Source organism: Vulpes lagopus, chromosome 1, assembly GCF_018345385.1.
Source record: "Vulpes lagopus strain Blue_001 chromosome 1, ASM1834538v1, whole genome shotgun sequence".
NCBI lineage: Eukaryota > Metazoa > Chordata > Mammalia > Carnivora > Canidae > Vulpes > Vulpes lagopus.
In genome coordinates, this window is record NC_054824.1 from 75,456,802 (window position 1) to 75,478,238 (window position 21,437).

The window sequence follows — 21,437 nt, forward strand, 5'->3', positions numbered from 1 at the left end:
TAGGCCTCAGCTAAGCTGTTCTGGGCTTGTTGGAAGGAAAACCTTTTTTTCTCCTCTAACTTGGGTCAAATGATTGAGGGCAGGCAAATTAACTGAAAACAGAGAGATGAACAGGAGAAAAGACCTAGTTTATTTTTTATTTTATTTTATTTTTTTTAAGACCTAGTTTATTGACATAGGCCCGGGGAGGTGCTCGGTGTTGAGGAACTCACTGAATAACTGGAGATCAAGTTTTATACACCAAACATAATAAAGGAATGGAAGTTGAGGGGGTGGGGGATTTAGGGCTTTGCTGGGAAAGTATAGAAGGTTCTATTAGGCGGTCTGTCTCCATGGCAGCTGAATGGGCTGGAAAATCACTCAGAGGGAGATTAATGGTAGCTATATTTTTGGAAAGTTCTGCTTTAGTCAGTTAAGAGAGAAGTTCAGATAACATTTCTTTCTACATCTTCTGTAGCTCAGATGTTTCTACTTTAAAATATCTTTATACCAACTCTGAGGTCCGAACGCGGCCCTACAAGTTCAAAATGTTGAGTATGCGCAGATGGCTTAAATGAGATGGTTTACATGCAGGGTCACCAACAGAAGAGGTGGTGAGAATCATCTAAATTTGCAAGGACCTGAGAATGGGCCTTCCCCATCCTAACCCGTAGTCCTTGGGCTATAGTGTAGGAAACTCCAGGGAGCCCTCTGTCCATTCGTTCATTCATCTCTTCACTAGGGTATAACCCACACACTGCAAACTACATCAATCCTAAGTAGCCTACAACTTAATGAATTTTTACACGTGAGTATACCCAGGAGCTAGCCACCACTCAGAGATAGAAGACACTTTCCGTATCTCAATAGGCTCCCTCCTATTCCCTCCAGTCATTCTCTCCCCACAAAATCATTCTTGCCTCTATCACCATGGGTTAGTTCTGCCTATTTCTGAACTTCATATAAATGGAATTAGGAATCCATACTCTTTCGTGTCTGGCTTCTTTTTCTTAACATTATGCCTGTGAAACTCCCCTGTGTTGTGTGTAGCTGTACTCCATTCTTGTTTGCTGTTAGATACTATTCCATTGTAGAAAGTATACAATTTATTTCTCCATGTTCCTATTGATGGACACTTGGATCATTTCCAGTTTTTCACTGTTCGAAAGAAAGCTGCTAGGAATAGTCTCACATATGCCTTGGGTATACATACCTAGAAGAAGAATTGCTGGGTCATGGGGTACACATGTGTTTAGCTGCAGCATATTGTATCCAAGGGTCTGCCAAATCGATTGTACCACAGCTTCCACTATACCAGCAACGTATGAGAGTTCTAGTTGCTCCACATTCCCATCAACACCTGGTATCATCAGTCCTTGTAATTTTAGACATTCTTATGAATGTGGATTTCTCATGGTAATTTTTAAAAAGATTTTATTTATTTATTCATGAATGACACAGAGAGAGGCAGAGACATAGGCAGAGGGAGAAGCAGGCTCCATGCAGGGAGCCTGATGCAGGACCCCAGGATCATGACCTGAGCCCAAGGCAGACGCTCAACCATGGAGCCACCCAGATGCCCCTCTTGTGGTAATTTTAACCTGTATTACAGGCTGGGCTTGTAATGCAAGGCCTCTGTTTCCCAAGGTTTTCCCAGGTGGTAAGCTGCTGCCAGGGAAATGACTTTCCCAGGGAAGGCATTTGGAAGACGCAAGGAGGGAGGATGGAGGGCCGGATAGAACCGAAGTACGCATGCACATAAGCACACGCACGTACTCTCAACTAGAGAGGAGTTGGTATCAGTATTGGAATGTCTCAGAAACTTTCCACGTTGAAGCAAACAGTGAGTATTTGTCATTTCTAATGGCTGAGTGATATTCCATTGTACATACAGACCACAGCTTCTTTATCCATCATCTCTCAATGGACACGAGGCTCCTTCCACAGTTTGGCTATTGTGGACACTGTTGCTATGAACATCGGGGTGCAGGTGTCCCGACGTTTCCCTGCATCTGTATCTTTGGGGCAAATCCCCAGCAGTGCAATTGCTGAGTGGGAAATATCAGAGAGGGAGACAGCACATGAGAGACTCCTAACTCTGGGAAACGAACAAGGAGTGGTGGAAGGGGAGGTGGGCGGGGGGACCGGGTGACTGGGTGACGGGCACTGAGGGGGGGCCCTTGGCGGGATGAGCACTGGGTGTTATGCTATATGCTGGCAAATTGAACTCCAATAAAAAAAATACAAAAAAAAAAAAAAAAAAAAAGGAATGTCTCAGAAACTATGCCTTCAGTTTGTACAAAGCTAACTATGGGCACCGTAGCTGGAATAAAGGGATGATATAGAAATGACAAGAAGAGATGAGTTTTTGGACATTTGGAAGGAAAATAAGCACTGGGGGAAGAGAGGGAAAAGAGCCCACAAATCAGCCTCTCTGGGTTATGAGGCCCAACTGGAGATGCCACATCCCGTAGAATCTCACTTGAAAAGTGCTTTCTAGCAAGGACCGGAGCTGCCAGGCTCTTGATGTATGAGATACGTTCTTCCAAACGGGGCCCAGGGCTCTCTTCCCTCAGGCTTCTCATTTCCAGGCCAGGAGAAGAAATCTGCGGTTGGAAGAGCTGGAGTGATAAAGCCTGTGTTCTCAAAAGCCAGCAGGTGGAATTATCTTTTGTGCACCAGTCACCTCCTTCTGGCCTTGCTTCCTTCTCCAGGCACTGCTCCAGTGACCAGCTTTCCAGGAGTGACGAGGCAGTCTCCCAGGTTTTCCCTAAGACCAAGCCTTGGGATGCTTCTGGGAGCTGCTCTCCTCACCAGCAACAAAGAACTGAGAGAATTAGCACACACTGGAGCAACCCATAAACTGTGAGAATGGGACTGTTCCATCCCCAGGACAGATGGTTCTCTAGAGCATTTCATAAGACTTTTAATTTTTTTTAATTTGTTTTATTTATTTATGATAGTCACAGAGAGAGAGAGAGAGAGAGAGAGGCAGAGACACAGGCAGAGGCAGAAGCAGGCTCCATGCACTAGGAGCCCGACGTGGGATTCGATCCCGAGTCTCCAGGATCGCGCCCTGGGCCAAAGGGAGGCGCTAAACAGCTCTGCCACCCAGGGATCCCCATAAGACTTTTTAGAAGGTCCCACAGGATCAACCAACTAGTCAGCCATAAGGGGTGAACTGGATCATGCATCTTTATAATGCGGCCCTTTTCCCTCACCCCCGCCCTTGGAATCCTGTTCCCAAATAAATTATTCAGTCTCTGCTTTCAGAGAAACGAGGCTAAAACAGAACCATTGGCCAATAACTGAGCTCTGACAAGGCCTCCTTTATTATGAACATTTACTTAGAACCTAGTGTTCAGATGAGCAAAAGCCTGGAGGGATGCATGGACAGGGATAATGATAATGGGTCATTCCATTTGTTAGAACATAGGGGTGGAGGAAAGGTTTAACTGGAGACAAAGCCAGGAATGTGCCTTGGGGCCATGCTATGGACGACTGTGCAGCCACGCGTGGGAGGTTAGCCTTATCCTAAAGACAATGTAAAGCCAGTGATGGTTTTTGAGTGAGGAACTGGCCACACCAGAGCTCTTCCCTGGGCAGTACAATGTGGGCAGAGACCAGTTAGGGGAGAATCTGGGGCAGGAGGACCAGCTGTGACCTGGGACTTTGGCACTGGGACTCTAGGAGGAACAGGTGGGAACTGTGTTGTGAAGGAGAACTAGAAAGACTTGGCACCTTGCAGAGGAAGGGCAGAGGCAGAGAGAATTAAAAGAAGATCCCAAGGCTTGGAGTGCAGGAAGCTGGAGGGTAGGGATCTATTCATGGAACAGGAGGAGGAGTAGGTCTGAGAGGGAGGCGACGGGCTCAGCGGACCCCAAAGCCCCCTGGCTTCACCCTCCTGGAGCTATGAAATCCTCACACAAGGAAACTCCTGGGACGCCAGTCCCAACCCACCAGAGGAAGGTCCCCCTTCCCTCTCTTTTCACTCTAGGAAGAGAGGTGGGCAGGCGTGAGGCCACAGGGCTCAGACCAGGCTATTTTGGGACTTACAGGCAGTGATATGGTGCCTGGGAAGGAATATTGAGGAAGGACGCAGGGATCACTTAGCCAAAGAAGTGCTAGGTTCTCATATTCCACTTTCAAGAAATGTTTGCTCTATTCATTGTAACCACCACAAACGATGAATTCCATGAGCCAAATTTATGTTTTATAATCTGTGTGGCTGATTTAAATGTGTTTACAAAAATCACAGATTTCCATTTTCCTCTGGTTGAGCCAATGTGGAAGAACACAGAACAGAAGCCAGGAGACAAGCCCACCGGATCCAGTGATAAGGCCCTCGCCGACCCAGGGGGCCCCCTCCAGCTGCCTAACCTCCTCAGCCCCCACTCTGCAAACCCCTCGAAAGTCTACATGGGCAGGTCAAGAGGCATCTGTATTTCAAGAGATAGAAGGGCTGTTGGGGGGAACCCCATCGCCCCACTTCCCACCCTGATCCCCAACCACCAGATTAAGCTCTTCCTGTGGGCATCTTGGGAAAGTAGCTCAGAGGGGAGCAGCAGGCGGGGGGGAAGGGGGGACAAAGCTGGGAGGAATGTGGGCACTTTTGACATGAAATGGACAAAATGTCAGGATCCCAGAATTGTCAGGCACCTCCGGGGCCTTCCAGTCCATACCTGGGCCTTGGCCTGAGGCGCGTGGATGGGCCGCCTCTGTCCATCACAGCACCCAGCCCCGCCGGGTGGGAAGGAGCTGGTGTGTGATTACCTGAGTGGCAGGGGGCACGGTGGCCTGGGCAGCAGTCTGATGCCACGTGGCAGGATTCATCACACAGCAGCTTCCTTTCCTGCGATGGTGTCTGATCCGGGGCAGCAGACGGGCTGCGGTTGGGAGCAGCTGCCTGCAGAGAAGGGACATGAGAAAGAGAGAGATGTAGGGCACCTGGGTGGCTCAGTCAACTGAGCGTCCACCTCTTGGTTTCAGCTCAAGTCATGATCTCAGGGTCGAGAGATCGAGCCCCGAGTTGGGCTCCTCACTGAGCAGGAAGTCTGCTTGAGGATCCTCTCCCCTCCTCCCTCTGCCCCTCCATCTGCTCCCTCTCTCTTTCAAATAAATAAATACATCTTACAGAAAAATAACTCAAAGTGGATCGCAGACCTGAATGTAAGAGTTAAAACCACAAAACTCTTAGGTGAAAACGTAGATGTAAATCATCAGGGCCTGGAACTAAGCAATAGTTTCCCAGATATGACACCAAAAGCACAAACAACAAAAGAAAAAACACGATGGACTCGATCAAAATTTTATTTATTTTTATTTTTTTAATTTTTATTTTATTTATTTATGCATGAGAGACAGAGACAGAGAGAGGCAGAGACACAGGCAGAGGGAGAAGCAGGCTCCATGCAGGGAGCCCGACGTGGGACTCGATCCCAGGTCTCCAGGATCACACCCCAGGCTACAGGCGGCACTAAACCGCTGCGCCACCAGGTCTGCCCTCGATTAAAATTTTAAAGTTTTGTGCTTCTAAGGATAATATCAAAAAAGTGGAAAGCCAGTCCATGGAATGGGAGAAATTACCTGCAAGTCACACATATGATAAGAGAATTTTATCCAGAATATGTAAACCAAGAAAAAAAAAGACAAATAACCCAATTTCTAATGGGCAAAGGATATATCTGAAGAAGATATACCAGTAGCCAATGGCCACATGAAAGGATGCTCAACAAGATTTGTTATCAAGGATATGCACGTCAAAAATCACAATGAGGTACCACTTCACACCCTTTAGGAAACAAGGGTTGGTGAGAATGTGGAGAAATCGGAACCCCACACATTGTTGGAATTGAAGCATGGCACAGCCACTCTGGAAAACAGAAAAAAACAGTTTGGCAGATCCTCAGAATGTTTAACAGAGTGAAAACCATATGATGCAGCAAGCCCATTTCTGAGTATATGAAAATAAACCCAGAAGAGAAATGAAAACACAGTCCCCATAAAAACCTGTACATGAATGTTCAAAGGAGTATTATTCATAAGTACCCCAAAGTGGAAACAAATCAAATGTTTGTCAGCTGATGAATGGATAACACAACTATGGGGGACGCCTGGGTGGCTCAGCAGTCGAGCGCCTGCCTTTGGCTCAGGGCGTGATCCTGGGGTCCCGGGATCGGGTCCCACATTGGGCTCCCTGCAGGGAGCCTGCTTCTCCCTCTGCCTGTGTCTCTGCGTCTCTCATGAATAGATAAATAAAATCTTTAAAAAATAAAATAAAATAAAAATAAAACAAACCATGGTACCCCTACACAGTGGGATACTATTCAGCCATAAAAAGAAATGGAGTCCTGAGACACACGACAGCGTGGATGAACCTAGAAACGATATGCTAAGGAAAGCAGTTGTGACAAATGCCCACATATTGTAGGATTCCATTTATGCGAAATGTGCACCACAGGGAAGCCCACAGAGACGGGAAGTAGATTAATGGTTGCCAGGGGCCAGGTGGTATGGGGAACAGGGAGTGACTGCTAAAGGGTACAGGGCCACTTTTGGGGAGTGAAGAAATGTTCTGAAATTAGACAATGGTGTTTTTTTGCACGACTCTGTGAACACATTAAAAGCCACTGAAGTGTACCCTTTAAAAGGATGAATTTGATGTTACAGGCATTATATCTCAGGAAAGCTGTTACTAAAGAGGGGCACAAGAGTGAGACGGAGCTCAGAGAAAGAGGGACCGAGAGAGAAGAGAGACAAGAGGAGGCTGGCAGGGATGTGGCGGCAAGGAAGAAAGAGAAGCAATAAAGAAAACGACAGATGGAAGTGTGACAAGAGGGACAGAGAAAAACCCCACAGAGTTGGAGGAAGGTCGCCATGGTCCCTAATCACAAAGCGGTTTCATCAACCCTAATTCTAACCATTTTCCCAAGTTGCTCACTTGGATCATATCTGACTACTGCCCACCCACTACAGAGTGAGGGGGGTTGTCTTCTTTAAGGGAAGGGGGAAGCAAGGCATTGGAGGTAGGGATGTGGCCCAGGTGCTGAGTCAGTGGCTCAGGGGGGAACGAGCCCCAGGGGTTCTCACACCCAGGACTCTCAGTGCTCTTCTTTCTCTGCTTTACCTTGACCTACCCAATCACCTCCTGTCAGCTTAGCACCTGCGGGGCTTTGTTTATGGATAAACTTGAGGGCCTTCCAAAGTTGACAAGATCAACAAGGAACAGGCTCCTGAGAGGATGTGGGGCTAGGTGTGGTCAGCCAGGCCTGTTATGGAAACAGGCACCAGCAGGTGTCGGGCGAGAGGGGAGCAGTAGCCTGGGAGGTCAGACCTCTCAAGGTGACGGCAGGCCAGGCTGGGGGCGGGGGTGGGGTGGGGGTGGGGGGGTGGCCTCTGAGTTTGGCCTGGCTTCTGCTTCTTGTTGGGCAAGGAGCCTCCTGCAAATGATTAGTTCCCCTTCTCACATCATCCCTCTTCCCAAGTTCCTGGTTCAGTGCCAGGTTGTCACCAATACCAGGATGGATCAAAGAGGACTGGATATGGAAAAAAGCCCTAGAGATTTCCCAAACAAGAGTTGTAGCCCATATGTGAGTCAGAAATCAATTCAGTGGTCACGACTGGCATTTATTCTAGTAAGATGGAATGGAGCAAAATGGATGGAAGAGAATGGAATGGAATGGAATGGAATGGAATGGAATGGAATGGAATGGAATATATCTACATACATTGTATATATAAGTTATTTGGAGTTCTTTTTTGAAATTTTTGTTTTTATATACATGTATGTGTGCTCTGAATCACCGTGTAAAATATATTCATTAATGTGAATTGTGACCAGAAAAGTTTAAAAGCCACTGATCTAGAAATGGAAAAGCCATTTTCCAAAGGTCATGCTTGAGTGGGCGACAGAACTGGGAGGAGAACCGACAATTCTGACTGCCTCCCAGCTTTTTCCGCACCGGACTTCTCATTCACACAACCTGTTGTTACACTTGCTACCGATCTCTGCCACTCTCTAAACACCCTGCATTAAAAAACAAAACAAAACAAAACAAAACAAAACAAAACACCACCCTGCATACTGCTGCTCTGGAGTCTTTGCTCAAGCTGTCTCCTCTGTGTGAGCGCTTCCCTCCCATAGCCACTAAAGGCAAGCATTCTTCTCCTTCAAGGTCATGTTTAAATTCATTCTTCCCTGGGTTGCTAAGGAACAGGCTCATTATCCTGAAAATGGTAAATGAGGAATTAAACATTTATCCAGCCTTTCCATACAAGCCAAGTAGTTGACAAGGGAAAAGTCTTTATAGAAGAATTGCAGCTAAGAAATGCGGAAGGAGTGACAGGGCTAGAAAGCCAGCATTCGGTGACCCATAAGAAAATTGGATCTAAGCAACAATCAACGCCGGGATTAAAGCCACTGGAGAAAGGTTGCGGGGGAATGTTTATAAGGGACCTACAACAGATGCATCTGGCCGATCAAGGTTAACATAGCAAGGTGGGACCACTGGACTTCGGGTGTCTTCTTTGGGATGCAACAGGAAGAATAGTGTATTCTTGACAGAAGAAATGGACCTTAATTACCAGGTTTCAGCAAATGCAGGGGACAGAGGGTCATCCACATGGGTTCAATCAGATAAATCCAGAGTGTAGGACATTCTACAGAACAAATCACCTGGTTTATTCAATAATTTAAAAAAAAACAGCTTGAAGACAAAGGAAAAGGGGATTGATAGATTTGAAGGGGCTTAAGAAATATACCAGTATAGGGATCCCTGGGTGGTGCAGCGGTTTGGCGCCTGCCTTTGGCCCAGGGCGCGATCCTGGAGACCCGGGATCGTCCCACGTCGGGCTCCCGGTGCATGGAGCCTGCTTCTCCCTCTGCCTATGTCTCTGCCTCTCTCTCATCTTTCTCTGTGTGACTATCATAAATAAATAAATTAAAAAGAAATAAAAAAAAAAAGAAATATACCAGTATATACCAAAAATATACCTTTTTTTTTTTTTTTGCCTCTGCACCATTTATTTTTATATATGCATTCAGGGAAGACTTACTGGAGCCCAGGCCCCTCCTAGGCATTGTGAGGGAGAAGATTGAATCACTGCCCCCCATCCCAGAAGCTAATCGCATAGAGGAGGAGGGAAAACATGTAAGGAAAGTATAACATGCAGTATTTGGAGGAGGGAAAGTGCATGCCTTCGTTCGACAAGTGTATGCCAGGCGTGGTGTAAGGCCTACGGAAGTGCAGAAGGCAAGAGAGGTCCCTACTCTCACGGGAGACAGGATCATTGCGCTAGTAAAAAAAAAAAAAAAAAAAAAAAAAAAAAAATTAATTACATAAACGAAGTTCATCTAAAGAGTGATAAATACAATCAATGGAAGAGGAATGGGATGAGACGGAGGCTAGCTGCAAGCAAGTCTTCAGGCAGGCCTCTCTGGAAAGGGGACCTTCTCTCCAAATGACAAGATAATTTAGCTGTACGAGATCTAGAAAAGGAACGGCCCGGGCGGAGGAAGGTCCACATATAACTTGTGGACCTTGTTTGGATCCTGATTGGATAAGCCAATTGCAAAAAGGTCTTTTTGAGAATTGGAGAAATATGAGTAGGTATTAAATGGTAGTATGTAATTATTTTAATTATTTCAGCTTTCATGAGGTATTGTGGATATATTTTTTAATATGGTGGATAAGAAGTTAGGCAAAATGTTGATTATTTTATTTTATTTTACTTTTAATTTTTATTTTTTAAAGATTTTATTTATTTATTCATGGCAGAGAGAGAGAGAGAGAGAGAGAGAGAGAGAGAGAGGCAGAGACACAGGCAGAAGGAGAGGGAGAAAAGTAGGTTCCACGCAGGGAGCCTGATGTGGGACTCGATCCCAGATCTCCAGGATCACACCCTGGGGCTGAAGGTGGCGCCAAACCGCTGGGCCACTGGGGCTGCCCATGTTGATAATTTTAAATTATCCAATGAGAATATTGGGTTTATTCTACTATTCTTTCTGTGTATTTAAACATTTCTATAATTTAAACATTTGTTTAATAAATTTTATCTATTCTGAGAGGCCTTCCTACATGCCCCCAACTGGGAGGGAAGGGATTAACTACATTTACTGGGATTAACTTTTTCCTTTTACTCTTAAAACCTATTGATTTTAGCTTTTAACATTGCATTAATCCCTATCTGTTATTACAGCCTTCTTTCTGGAGGTGTATGTCTGCCTTCCCTACCAGCCCATCCAAGGCAGGAAATGCGTCACTGTAGTTCTAGTCAAATAATCTAAATTTAATTTGATTTAAAAGATCTGAAAAAAAGGGATCCCTGGGTGGCGCAGCGGTTTAGCGCCTGCCTTTGGCCCAGGGCGCAATCCTGGAGACCCGGGATCGAATCCCACGTCAGGCTCCCAGTGCATGGAGCCTGCTTCTCCCTCTGCCTGTGTCTCTGCCTCTCTCTCTTTCTCTCTCTCTGTGACTATCATAAATAAATAAAAATTAAAAAAAATTAAAGATCTGAAAAATAACATAAAATAAAAAAATAATAAAAGATTTGAATTGCGCTTGGGCTCCCACAGTGTCCAAGGTCAGGAGACAGTTATAGCTTGCAACCAGTCCTGACTGGTTCTATCTTAACAACGACCGCATAATGAGAGACCAAATACCTATTCATTCATTCATTCACTCATTCATTTTATTCTATTGAGTGACTCTCTGAACCAGGTACCACGGTGGATGATGGACATGTACTCTAGTGCCCTGCCCCATGACACCCTGCCAAGAAGCACCTTCCAGGAGTTCAGTCTAGTGAACAGCGTCGTCAAACTGAGTCACCAGAGCATGGCCACGCTGTACCACAGGTAAGAGGAGAGAGCCACGGGATTTGGTGGAGGAGCAGTGAGCCCATCGGGAACCGGCTTCTAGTGAGGAGGCCATAGTTCAAGTGACTCTGTGACCATCCTGGTGGCTTCAGACCAAGAGGCTCGTAACAGTGACAGGCTGTGGGGCCCAGACAGGCGTGGGTGAGGAACCTAATAATGGAACCTGCTAAGAGCTTGGGCCCCTCCACAGCAATTCTGGAAAGTATCTAACAGTTTTATAGAGAAGAGAGCAAGTGTGCTGAGGGAGGGCGTGGAAAGGAGACCCCAGGCAGCCTCCGCCTCCGCTCTGCAGTTCCCAGTGATCCTGCCCCAGCCCCACATGTGTAAATCCTGCTCAGGAAAACTGTAGCCCCACGCTCCCCCCTCAAGTCCTTTCCATAAAGCAATTTAATGACCTATCCGTTGTTACTTAAGCATGCCCCCCCCTTCCCACCAAAAGTATTCTAACCAGTGGCATTTTGTTTCCTCATAAAAGACATTCTAGTAAATACAACTTTATCGTCCCATCACATTTCCTGGATATCATAGCAAACAAAACAAATGGGTTGTGCCTGGCAGTCACCCCTTGAGTCTGGGTCTAGGCTTGTCACATCACCTTCCCTCCTGTCTCCCCTGCCCCAGTGCACGTTCTAGAACTCCCTGCTGCCTCTACTGGCAGGAATCGCTTTGGGACACTCCACTGACTCCCCAACCTTCCCAAGCTAATCAGCCAAGGACATCTTAGGAATATGAAGGTGGTTGGATTCACAGAGAAGCCACATTAAAGCACAGGAAGGTTCCGAGGAAATGAATTATTGGATTAATGAATTAGTGAACATTAGCCCCTAGGAGGTAAATCATGCCGGGAACACAAATGACTGAATGAATAAATGAATGAAAGGGACTAGAGGTCTCTTTGACCTGCTGGACAGGCTCCTCACCTGTCTCCTGGTTTGGGGCCACGGGGCTCAACCACAGCAGGAGGAGGAGAACCAGACACATGGTTGCAGGCACTGAGCAGAGACAGAGTGTTTCAAGGACCAAGGCCAAGTCTTTAATACTTACCCATCCCAGGAAGCTCGTTTGGTATCTGCATCCCTGGGGAGGTGCGAAGCTCACACCTGGGCAGCCACTGGCAGAAGGCAGGGGTGTGGCACCAAGATAGTGGCACAGGTGTCCCAGCTGCTTGGAATAGCCTGTCCAAGCAGAGGTAATACAGGAAAAAATATATATATATTTTTCCCATCTCCTGGGGCTTCCGGACCTGTGGGAGGAACAGAGAAGCTAGAATCAGAGAAACCAGAATGATACTGCTGTCGGGGATTTTGGTGATCATCTAATCTGAATTACCACCACCCCCCACCACCCCACCACTGCCATTTTATAGATAAGGATACTGAGGCCCAGAGAAGGCAAGAAGCACCACGAGTTCGCGCAGCTCAGTTGTCGTAGAGCTGAGGTGAGAGCCTTGGCCTCCTGGCTCCTACTCTAGTGTCCCTCCAACCGGAACGTAGTGGACGTATTCAGAGATGTCGGGATTTCTGTAACATGGGGCTGTGCGAGCCTAACCACGTGGTGATTCTCTGGAAGCTCTCAGACCAGGCTGGAAAACCAGTTCTCAGGGAGGCCATGGTGGAGATTGGCTGGACACAGCGAGCCACAGAAGTTCCTTCCATCTCAGAGATTCTGGATGCTATGAAATGGGGAATATCCTTTCCCTTTCTAACGGCCTCTGTTGTGGGGGACACAGAAAGACTGAAGGGTTCTCAGGACTATAAATGCTTTCTCTCACTTTGTCATATCTTTAAAACTCATTAATTGATTTAACAGTACTATTTAAACACCTATACGAAGCGAACACTGAGGATTCAACAATGAACAAGACAGACCCAGTTCTGCCTTCCAGAAGCTTCAGTCTAGTAGTAAGAAACACACAAATGGACAATTATAATACAAGATTACCACGAGAGGGAGAAACAGAGGAGGGGGACCTACCGGGGGCCTCGGAAGTGGGGGTGGGAGTGTGCTGCAAAGACTTCCTAGGATACTGCTTATGCCAAAACTCAGAAGAGGAGTAGGGTTTACTCAGGTGGAGCACCGAGTGGGAAGGGAGAAGGTTCAAGGATGAGGGAATGACCTGTGTAGGTTTCATGCTCTATAGCTAATTCTCATCATTTATTTCAATTACTATATAGAATGGCATTAGGAGAAGAATGTGAAATAGTACATCCACCGTGCACAACAGGACTGTGGCTCTTTTTTCTTTTCTCTTTAAAAAATAAAAATAGGGAACCCTGGGTGGCGCAGCGGTTTGGCACCTGCCTTTGGCCCAGGGCGCGATCCTGGAGATCCGGGATCGAATCCCACATCAGGCTCCCGGTGCATGGAGCCTGCTTCTCCCTCTGCCTGTGTCTCTGCCTCTCTCTCTTTCTCTCTGTGTGACTATCATAAATAAATTTAAAAAATTAAAAAAAATAAAAATAAAAATAGAATTGCCATATGATGCAATTTCACTTTTAAGTATATACCAAAAGAACGGAAAGCAGAGACTCAAGCAGTTATTTGAACAATAACAGCGCCAAATATCCACCAGTAGTGAGTGGGTAAACAAAACGTGGTATATGCATACAAGGGAATATTATTGTATTATTGTCTTAAAAAGGATGGAGACCCTGATACGTGCTGCAACATGGATAAATCTTGAAAACATCGTGCTAAATGAGATAACCGCATACAAGAAAACAAATATTGTTCAGCTCCACTTAGATGAGGCATGGAATGGTCAAATCCATAGAGAAAGAAGATAGTCTGTGGTTTTGAGGGGCTGGGGGCGGGGTAAAGGAGAGCTACTGTTGAATGGCTATAGAGTTTCAGTTTGGTATGATAACAAGGTTCTGGAAACGGATGGTAGTGATGGCTGCAGAACAACGTGAATATACTTAGCACAGGGAATATAGTCCATTATAGTGTAAGGACCGTATGGCGACCGATGGTGACTACACTTACTGTGGTGAGCATTCCGTGATGTATATACGTGCTGAACCATTATGTCGTACGCCTGAAACCAATATGATATTGTATGCCAACCACACTTCAATTAAAAAAATAATAAAATAAGATAAATGGAATCATGATTTTCAAAAACAAGTGTGAATGTATTTAATATACTGAAATGTACATTTAAAATAGTTAAAATAGTAAATTTTATGTTATGTGTATGTTATCACAATAAAATCTATTGCGTTATGAGGTTTTTTTTTAAAGATCTTATTGATTTCTTCTATTTTTTTAAGGTTTTATTTATTCATTAGAGACACAGAGAGAGGCAGAGACACAGGCAGAGGGAGAAGCAGCCTCCATGCAGGGAGCCCGATGCGGGACTCGATCCCGGAACCCCGGAATCACAACCTGAGCTGAAGGCAGAGGCTCAACCACTGAGCCACCCAGGCATCCCTTATTGATTTATTTGAGAGAGAGAGAGAGAGAGAGAGAGAGAAAGTGAGCAGAGGGAGGGGCAGAGGGAGAGGGAAAGATGATCTCAAGCAGATTCATGCTGAGGGCAGAGCCTGATGCTGGGCTGGATCCCACAACCCAAGATCATGACCTGAGCAGAAACCAAGAGTCGGACACCTAACTGACTAAATCCCCAGGCACCCCTACATCTATCACTTCTGACACTTAACCGACTAAGCCACCCACACGGCCCTGCATTGAGTTTTCAACATTTAGCCATTCTTTTGTTGATAGACATTTGGATTGGTTCCAGTTTTCCATAATTATAAACGATGATGCTATAAACATTCTTATACGTTCCCCCTCCTCCACCATCTAGGAATGGGATCATCCAGTCACAGCTCGTACACATCTTCAACACCTAAGTGTGATCAAAGGTCCTCCAAGTGGTCGTAGCGATCTGTCTTCCCACAGGCAGTGCAGAAGGATTTCTTGTTGTTCCATATTTTTATTAAAGATTTTATTTATTTATTCATGAGAGACACAGGGAGAGACAGAGAAGCAGAGACACAGGCAGAGGGAGAAGCAGGCTCCACGCAGGGAGCCCGACGCGGGACTCGATCCTGGGACTCTGGGATGAGGACCTGAGCTGAAGGCAGATGCTCAACCACCAAGCCCCCCAGGTGTCCCCTGTTCCATATTTTCATCAACACTTGCTATTCTCACTCCCTTCCCCCCAATCTGATGGGTGTGACATCATACTTAATTCTAGCTTTAATTTGCATTTCCATGATCACTACTAAGTTTGAGATCACTAACCATCTAGGTTTCTCTTCTTCGAATTGCCTATTCGTATCCTTTGCTCATTTTTATCACTTTGTTTTTATGAGTTTATATGAGGTGATCTTTTTCTTAGTGAGAGTAAGAAACTCCTTTATAAATTCCAGTTACTAACCCTCTGTGGGTTACATGTGTTGTAAATATCTTCCTCCCTGTGTCTGGCTTGCCTTTTCCTCTTGTTTTTTTTTTTTTTTTTTTTGTTGTTGTTGTTGTTTTTGATGTGCAGAAGCTTTATGTTTTAATTTAAGGCAAATTTATCGATCTTTTCTTTTGAGGTTTGTGCTTTTTGTGAATTATTTTAAGAAATCTTTCTCTAGGGGGCAGCCTGAGTGGCTCAGCGGTTTAGCACCGCCTTTGGCCCAGGGTGTGATCCTGGAGTCCCGGGATCGAGTCCCGCATCGGGCTCCCTGCATGGAGCCTGCTCCTCCCTCTGCCTGTGTCTCTGCCTCTCTCTCTCTCTCTCTCTCTCTCTCTCTCTCTGTGTCTCTCATGAATAAATAAGTAGAATCTTAAAAAAAAAAAAAAAGAAAGAAAGAAAGAAAGAGATCTTTCTCTAGGGGCTTCCGTGACTCTGGGTTCCCTGTCCGTTGCAAGCAGGCAAGCAGAAGGCAGTTCGGCTGCAGGAACAGAGCAAGGCCTAAATCAAAGGAACCTGTTTCTTCAAGCTTCTGGCAGTGATTCTGACAGTGAGGTTGACAAGAAGTTAAAGAAGGAAAAGCAAGTTACTCCAGAAAAACCTGTGAAGAAGCAAAAGACGGGTGAAACTTCGAGAGCCCTGCCATCCTCTGAGCAGACCAGCAGCAGCAGACATGAAAAGGTTTCAGACAGGGGAAAATGAGGTACGCCAGTGTTCGGGACTTTAGAAGGAAAGTCCTAAGTGATATTAAATAATAATGGATGGATCCATAAGGTGAAATGAAATCTGGAAAAAAAGGCATTTTTAAAAAAAATCCTGAGCCAGGTGAAAGAGCAGATTTCTGACATTGATGATGCAGTAGGAAAACTGAAATCAGAGCCGTAAAAACCTGTACTGTTCTAGCTGTTTTAGTCTGTCTTTTTACATTGGCTTTTGTTTTCTTTTTCTTTCTTTCTTTGTTTCTTTCTTTCTTTCTTTGTTTCTTTCTTTCTTTTTTTTTTTTTTAAGATTTTATTTATTTGAGATAGAGCACAAGCATGAGCGGGGGTGGGGGGATGAGGCAGAGGGAAAGGGAGAAGCAAGCTCCTCACTGAGCAGAGGACCTGATGCAGGACTTCATCCCAGGACCCTGGCAGACAGTCAACCGACTGAGCCACCCAGGCGCCCCTGGCTTTTGTTTTCTACATGTTGTTTTCCAAGCTATTGTATATTTGGGTTGCAGAGCAGTTTGTAAGATGAACATTTTTTTTAATGTGCATTATTAAAAGTCTTTTGAGGGAAAAAACAAATCTTCCTCTACTTCTAATTTTTTTTAACTCTATTTTCTTCTAAAAGTATTAGTATTCGTTACCTGAAGCTGCTGTAACAAATTACCACTAAGTTGGATGGCCTAAAACAAGAAAAATGTATTCTCTCACAGTTCTGGAAGCGAGGAGTCTGAAATCAGGGCCTGGGAGGGCCAAACTCTGGAGATTCTAGGAGCGGATCCTTCTTTGCCTCTTCCTGGTGGGTGGCAGTCCCTGGCCTTCCATGGCTTACAGGCTCATCAGTCCCCTCTCTGCTTCTGTCGCCACATGGGGTTCTCCTGGCGTGTCTGTCTCTTCTCTTCTTCATATAAGGACATGAGTCACTTGGTTTCAGGGCCCACTCCACTCTGGTGGACCTCAATTTTACTGCATCTGCAAAAACTTCTTTTCAAAAAGTCATATTCATAAGTACCCAGGGGTTAGGACTGGAACTCAAATGCCTTTCTGGGGTACACAATTTAAGCCACAACAGTATTCAAGTTTTATTTTCCAAATTTAAGTCTTTAATCTATCTTGAATTAATTTTGGGGTCGATTTGAGGTGTGGATTTAAGATAATTTTTTATATGGGCAACCACTATTTTTTTTTTTTTTTTTTTGGACAACCACTATTTTTTTTTTTTTTTTTTTTTTTTTTTTAAGATTTTATTTATTTATTCATGAGAGACAGAGAAAGAGAGAGGCAGAGACACGGGCAGAGGGAGAAGCAGGCCCCATGCAGGGAGCCCGATGCGGAATCGATCCTGGGTCTCCAAGATCACACACTGGGCCAAAGGCAGTTGCTCAACCACTGAGCCACCCAGGCGTCCCCTGTGATCCATTTTAAATTAACTTTTGTGAAGGTGTGAGAATTAGATCAAGCTTCATTTTTTGCCTGTGGATTTCCAATTGCTTCTGCACCATTTATTGAAAAGGCTGTTTTTCTTCCATTGACTTGCTTTTGCATCTTTGTCAAAAATCAGATTGGTGGATTTGTGTGGGTCTATTTCTGGGTTCTCTATTCTGTTCCATTAGTCTATGTGTAATCACCAATATCACGCAATCCTTGATTACCGTAGCTACATAATAAGTCTTGAAATTAAGTAGACTGATTCCTATTTTATTCTTATTTTTCAAAATTATTTTAGTTATTCTTGTTTCTTTGTCTTTTCATATAAAACTTAGAATAATCTTGTTCATACAGACAAAATATCTTGCTGGGGTTTTGATAGGACTTGCATCAAATCTGCATATAAATTTGGAGACATCTTCACTATGTTGAGTCTCCGATCCACAAAAATAATATAACTCTCTATTCATGTAGATCTTTGATTTCTTTCATCAGCAATTTGTACTTGCAGCATACAAATCCTGTACATATTTTGTCTGATTTACACCTAAGTGGTTTTTTTTTTTAAGTGATAGTAAATTTGCAATTTTGGTGTTCATTGCTAGTAAATAGAAAAGCAATTGGTTTTGTTTTTCTTTTTTTTAGCAATTGGTTTTTGTACAATTATTTTATATCCTGCAATATTGCTAAACTCACTTATTAGTTCTAATAGGGTTTTAAAAATAGATTCCTTGGGATTTTCTACATATACTGAAATACGTATGATGATGAAATAATATGATGCCTGTGATTTACTTCAAAATAATCTTGGCAGGGGGCATTCGGGTGGCTCAGGGGTTGAGCATCTGCCTTCAGCTCAGGTCGTGATCCTGGGGTCCTGGGATCGAGTCCCACATTGGGCTCCCTGCATGGAGCCTGCTTCTCCCTCTGCCTGTGTCTCTGCCTCTCTCTGTCTCTCATAAATAAATAAATTATTTTTTAATTAAATATTTTTTAAAAATAATAATAATCTTGGTGGGGTAGTGGGTGGGGATATAGATGAAACACAGTTGTGAGCTGATAATTGCTAAAATCTGGATAGTAGGTACATGGGGGTTTAGTATACTACCCTCCATATCTTTGTAGATGTTTGCAATTTTCTATAATAAAATGAAGTTCTCAGCTGTTACTCTTGTAAAAGCCACAGGGCTCCTCACTGCAAGGTAAACTCAGTTTTTAAACTCAGCTCATAGTGGTTGACATGTCTTTCAAGACTGTTTATGAGCTGACCTTCCTTGTAATTACCCAATTGTTCCTTGAACAATGAACAAAGGACCCTCTCTCTATACCTTTCCTGTTTCCTAGTCGCCTAAAATCTATTTCTCAGTCCCAGCTCTGTGTTTCTGCTTCTGCCACACGGACCCTCCTCTCTTCCCCAAGACGCTCTTCTCTCCCCTCTCTCTCATGAAATCCACCCAGCCTAGGGGAATCAGCTCCAGAAGCAAGAGGCCCTTGAGGCCTCCCCTAATTACCCTGGCCACATTCATCTCCCCCTTTCTGACCTTCCAGAACTCTTACATTCATCCTAGCATATCACAGCGGTGAAGAGGGGTTTATGGAGCCAGACTGCCAGTGTTTGGATCCCGTCTCCACCGTTCACTAGGCAATGTCACTTGGGCAGGTTACTTACACTCTCTGTGCCTGAATTAATTCTTCCATAGAATGGAAAAGATAATGGTATTAATTATAAGGTATTTGGGAGGATTAAATGAGTCCTCCATGTGAAGAATTCAGCATAGTGCTCAGCACACAGTAAATGTTCCATATCTAATGATTTCATTTGTGCAGTCCTATTTTATAACTAAATTGTATGTTCCTAAAGGGCAGGAACTGTATCCAAGCACTGATTTATACACATAGTAGATGAAAAGAACCACACACTCATGATTTGGATCAGTTTAAATCAGACAAATAAAGTCAGTATTTGACTGCATAATTTGTGGGTTATTCCCGTCGTTGCCTTCTCTTTTACCCGCTCACCAACTGTACCAGGGTTCTTGGTCAGAAACAGAAACCTATTCCTGCTAACTTAAGAAACGAAGGGATATATTAAAAAGATTTAAGGCAAGGCTAAAAGACTAGACTCAGAACAGGATAAGAAACTGGCAGTCCCAGAGTCTGAGAGGCAGGGGGGACCATCTCACCACCATGCCTGAATGAATAAGTGCGCCAGCCCACTTTTTTGGTCTTTGGCTAACTTGTCCAAGGTTCAAAGTCTAGGGAAAGAGTTCAGGCAATCCAGATTGAGCCAGGTGCCCACCCCTTGGTCAGGGGGTTAAAAACAAAACTCTGGTAAGGTTTTTGTGGGGAAAGATATTAACTAAGGATTAAAGAGAAGACTTTTAAGACTCCTGAGTTGACCGGTACATTGTGAAAAGAATGTAGATTGGATAAATATTTGTTTGGCTGGTAAATTAGTCATCTTTAGTTTAAGACTTTACTTCTTCTTGGGTCCAAATAGGGTACGTTAAGGGCAAGTGAGTGCAAATGAAGGAGCGGTTTCTGCACGTAGTAGTTTCTGCTTATGATGGGAGCCCCACACCAGAGTCAAATAGGGCTGTTAATAGTCTTTGCAATAACTAAAATCTGGCAAATCTCTGGAAAACTGGTTTGATGGAATGCCCTGGACCTTCCGCTCTAAAACCTGGCAGTCATGAGAACTTAATTCATGATTCCCATTAGTCCTGTCTCTGCCCCCACTCCATCCTGCCCCAGCCTTCCTAGGGACCCTAATTAGTTGGAAAGTACCCAGAAGCCAAAGTTCCTCCAGGATGAAGGTAATGATGGGGACCCTACAAACCGTCAAGGATAGAAACCAAAGTTCCTAAGTCTGGATGTGCAAATCATCTATGGGAGCTCCAAGGTGTTCTCTCCCTGTGTGCTCTCATGACAGAAAGCCTAGACAGAGACACCTGTTCTCAGAGGAACTGGGCACTAGCCTAGGAGACCAAGAAGGGAGGAGCCCTGGATATTTTCTGGGCCAGTTTGGGTTACCTTATCTTGTGCTAAAGAATGTTTGGGGAGTATTTTAAAGCAATAGTTGTCTTGACTGTTCTTTAATATCTATATTTTTTTGTACATTCCCTCTGCATTTTCAAGGGAAAGAAATTTTGTTTTTTGTTTGTTTGTTTGTTAGAAATTTTGTCTTTAAGCCCAAACCAAATCAAAATTAGCTTTTTAGGGATCCCTGGGTGGTGCAGCAGTTTGGCGCCTGCCTTTGGCCCAGGGTGTGATCCTGGAGACCCGGGATCGAATCCCACGTCGGGCTCCCGGTGCATGGAGCCTGCTTCTCCCTCTGCCTATATCTCTGCCTCTCTCTCTCTCTCTCTCTCTCTCTTTTTTTTTTTAAAGTTCTTTTTTTTTTTTATCTTTTTTTTTTTTTTTAATGATAGTCACAGAGAGAGAGAGCGTGCGGCAGAGACATAGGCAGAGGGAGAAGCAGGCTCCATGCAGGGAGCCCGATGCAGAACTCGATCCCAGGACCCCAGGACCACACGCTGAGCCAAAGGCAGATGTTCAACCACTGAGCCACCCAGGCATCCCTAAACTTCTAATTTTGGAATAATTTTAGATTCACAGAAAGCTTACAAAGATACGATAGTTCTGGAAAATTTCACTTTTCATTATGTACCATTTTATATTTTTCAACACTAAGAAACCAACATTGGTACATTACATTTAATCAAACTTTAGATTTTATTCAGATTTAACCAGTTTTGCTGCTAAGGTCCTTTTTCTGTTCTAGGATCCAATTCAGGATGGAACATTGTATTTAATTGTGTCTCCTTAGGCTCCTCTGATGTGTGGCAGTTCCTCAGTCTTTCTTTGTTTCTCATGACCTTGCCAGTTTTGAGGAGTACTGGTCAGCTATTTTGTAGAAAGTCCTCAAATTGAGTTTGTCTTGTTTTTCTCATGATTAGATTGAGGTTATGGGTTTGGGGAAAGAATATCACAGAAGTGATGTGCTCTTCTCATTACATCATATCCAGAATGCAGAATA

The 21,437-nt window shown here is 44.4% G+C and overlaps 1 pseudogene; it reads left to right on the forward strand.

Moving 5' to 3' along the window:
* Positions 1–13,823: 13,823 nt before the first annotated feature.
* LOC121486968 lies at positions 13,824–16,148 on the forward strand (annotated as a pseudogene).
* Positions 16,149–21,437: the final 5,289 nt, after the last annotated feature.